We start from the raw sequence: 3,595 nt of genomic DNA on the forward strand, positions 1-3,595 counted from the left end.
TGACTAATATTGCAAGTCTGCAGTATTAAGAATAACTTGATATTTCTGACTGTACAGTACTAATTGTTTACTTACTGACAAACATTTCAAGTTCAACTAAATGAAAAACAATTTGTGGTAACCTGAATATGATTAAAAATAATTAACAACACTTTTTGTAATGATGTTAAAATCAGACCAACTTTTATTTTCAAACACAACAAAGTATAACAGCCAACATACTGGACACTGTTCTGCTGAACAACAAACAATTATATTGCCATCACGGTTATAATCTTACAATGAAACAAAGTCTCAGATTTAGTTATTCTAAAAATAAGTTTAGGCCTACCACAAGTTTGTTTTGTACTTAAATTACTTATATAATCAAAATAAAATATTTGTTGTTCTGTCACAAGTGTAGTCTCTAATTTAAACAACACATTTGTTTTTCATTCCAACACATGAGCTGGAATGTTGTAATATTTTAAGGATGGCTTGTTTCCAGTCCAGGCATTACTGCCTGAATGACTATCACGGATCGAGGTGATCCAAATATAGGTGCAGAAGAAAGTCTTTAACTTCCCTTAAGTACAGTGGCAGTGGATGTGGGTTGGAGATGCAATGAGCTTGAACCTGCAGGCGACCATCTTCACTGACCACACCATCTGTGACGGAGGACTCATCTCTCCTGTTGTCCTGCAAGCAAACAATCATATTTTTTGGAACATGAACTTAATTGCTTTCTTAAAACATTTTTTTCTGCATTTGGTATGAAACAGACTCCAATTTAGACAATCTCAGGCTCCCTCCCCACTGGAGAGGTGACATTCAATGTCCAAATTGTCAGTCTGGATAGCCGTGACCCCCACCCGACACACAATAATGTCATGAAAGCATCATTTTAAAAAGGGCTATGCAAAGATGGCCAATAACTTTCATTCTAATGATGTGCAAAATGATTTGGGCACAAAACAAATTTTGCTGTTAAACTTGCAGACTTCACTATATTCAGTGTAGACCCTCTAAACTAAGTTTGGGGGATGTGATCTTTCAAGAAATGCAGACCAAACTGTTGTTGTTTGTTTACTTACACAGCATGTCTTGTAGAATTAACTGGAGTCACCAGCAACAGCCTAGTGCAGTCATATCTCAAGTCTAATAACAGAAGACAGGAAAAGATCAGTAAAGAAACAACTTCCCCAAACCAAAAAAGAAGTAAAACAATAGGTAAAACAGGCTGATCTAAAGTATGATTAAATTTCAGCCTGATTAATATAAATGTCACTGACAGTTGCTAATATATTGGAAAACCAAAATACTTACCACTGAGTTGATGTCTTTCTGTCCAACAGCAGGAGTGCTGGTCCCGAGCCTCAAAGACAGTATGAAGCAAGCAGAGGGAGAAAAAACAGAACATTTTTCAGAAACCGATTTGATCCTTAATGGCTGTGCAATCATTGTAACATAGAGTTTGCTTATGTTGTTAAATAAAGGCTAGATTTGACATTAATAGATGCCACAGATGTTCAAGGTGCCACAAAGCATGAAAAAAAATGGACGTCTTGGAAAACGTCTGGGCATTTTTGCAAATATGTGACGTCTTGATAAATCGAGCAGATATTTGAACTTTCGACAGCTACATTCTCGCCTGAAAATATCTTAAAAGTTGATTTTGTGACCCAGAAAAAGTAATAGGTTTTTTAGCCGCGCTCCTCCACCATTGCTGCGCTTACAAGTACGCACAGGCTCCGACGAGAGCTCTGTTATAGCTGACCGGGAGGTCAAGGCTTGGTAAGAGTCCGCGAGCACAGCTAACTCCTGGCTTATTGTTTTCACCCCCCCGAAGAATTTTGTCTGGGCTCTTATCTCACTTTTTTTATTTCAAACAATCAACAGAAAATTTCACAGACACATTTTTATATAAGGTTTTTAAGGCTGTGGTGTTCATTTCTAAGTAACATGAGCCCAGCCGCAGCAGCAACGCTAGGCTAACACTAACTAGCTAGCACGGTGCTAAACTAAGAGAAGCCACAAAATCAGTTTGAATAAGAGTAAACATTTACTCACCAAGTCAGTGTATCAGGTAAAGATCCACAGCAATGACAACAATAATCTCTTGAGCTGACGCTTTCCTAGGTTTGCTCAACATATTCCATAAAAAATGCTGGCACCATGAACTTGCGGACTGATCCGTGCTAGGGAGGAGGACGGTAGTGAGTGGCATTTTCAAAACACATCTTTCATCCCTCCGCGCTGAGAAGAAAAACTTCTGTCTTACTTAGTTTTTCTCAATTAAGACAACTCAAATAAATTGAGTTTATCAGCATTTCTGTAGAGGACAGAACCACCTGCTTTAATCTACCATGATGCTCTGTGTTATGTTGCCATGGCAATATGAAGTCAAATAAATACAAATATATAAACTGCACATTTGAAGGAGGACAAGAAGACAGGCAACTGGAAGAGCTTTTGAAGCAGGGAAACTTTTCTGGATTACTCTTAATTTAACTGGAAATTTTGCGAATACAAGTCAAGGAGGAAACAAGGAGGCAGGTTGGATTATATCTGAGGACAGGACGAATGAAGGAGAAGCATGAGGAGAGAGAAAACAGCAGAGCGATGGTGCAGAGCTAATCGTGGATCAAGTCGAAGAAGCAAGCATCAAAACTGTGAGTAAACATAACACATAAAGACTTAAAAATTACTGTGCTGATTAAGGAAACATTAAATTTGGTTAGTTTGGGGTCTGCAGCTTCAGGTTTGTGGGTTCAGTTGGTCTCAAAATTGAGGAAAGACAAAAAAAATTCTTTTGAAAGGTTGTTGGAGGATTCTTACTGTAAGAAATATCTGGGTTTATTAACTGCTTTTATTAAAAAAAAAGTTGCATTTTATTTAGTCACATTGGAAAGGGAAGATTGGAGGATCGGGACAATAATGTGGCCAGATTTACTGTTTCCTTAATCAGAACAATAATTTTGATCTGAACTAGAAACTTCACTATGATCACCGTGTTAAAGGTTGAGTTACTTGTCAGTCTACATTTATGTTAAAGGTACTTTTAAAAAATGCAGTTTATTCGTTATTTTTTTAAAAAAGGCTCCGCACCTGAGAAAAAAAGAAAATAGGTATCCACACCCCCAAAATTGCTGTGGATCAGAGTAGCTAAGCCCTGGTTAACTGCAATTATATAACAGGAGATGAAAAATATTGGAATGATTGAAAGAAACAAAGATTGCTTTAGGGTTTGAAGATTTGACTTTCTTATTGAAAGAGACGAAAACTAATCCATGTGTGACACTGAGAAAAAAATTGAAAGCTTAAAAGATCTGGAGGTCTGACTACGGTTATTCAAATGTGCAAACTTGTTTTAATGACATTAGAAAGAAAATGGGATGTTTAAAAAGGTAATATATAAAGATGATTTTTATATTACTTGAAAAATTGATTTTGGTTAGTGCTTCTGTACTTAGAAAAATGCTGGGTCACTAGTAAGCTGAGATTTAATGTGATAAACTGAGGAAAGGTAATATAATCTACACACTTGCTATTATTATTGTAATCCATACACCAGGTAATATTTAATCAATCATCATTCATAATTGGTGATCTATGC

General features: G+C 36.6%; 1 long non-coding RNA gene across 1 annotated transcript; it reads right to left on the reverse strand.

Annotated features, from left to right (window-relative positions):
• Positions 1-335: 335 nt before the first annotated feature.
• LOC146666698 (uncharacterized) lies at positions 336-1,373 on the reverse strand. The gene is made up of 3 exons (XR_014912453.1): positions 1,306-1,373; positions 1,074-1,137; positions 336-678 (listed from the first exon to the last, which is right to left on the reverse strand). It is a non-coding gene; the product is annotated as an uncharacterized LOC146666698 (long non-coding RNA).
• Positions 1,374-3,595: the final 2,222 nt, after the last annotated feature.

This window comes from Rhamphochromis longiceps, linkage group LG7 (assembly GCF_057381845.1).
Source record: "Rhamphochromis longiceps isolate RC_006_pf linkage group LG7, R_longiceps_female_GT1.1, whole genome shotgun sequence".
Classification (NCBI taxonomy): Eukaryota; Metazoa; Chordata; class Actinopteri; order Cichliformes; family Cichlidae; genus Rhamphochromis; species Rhamphochromis longiceps.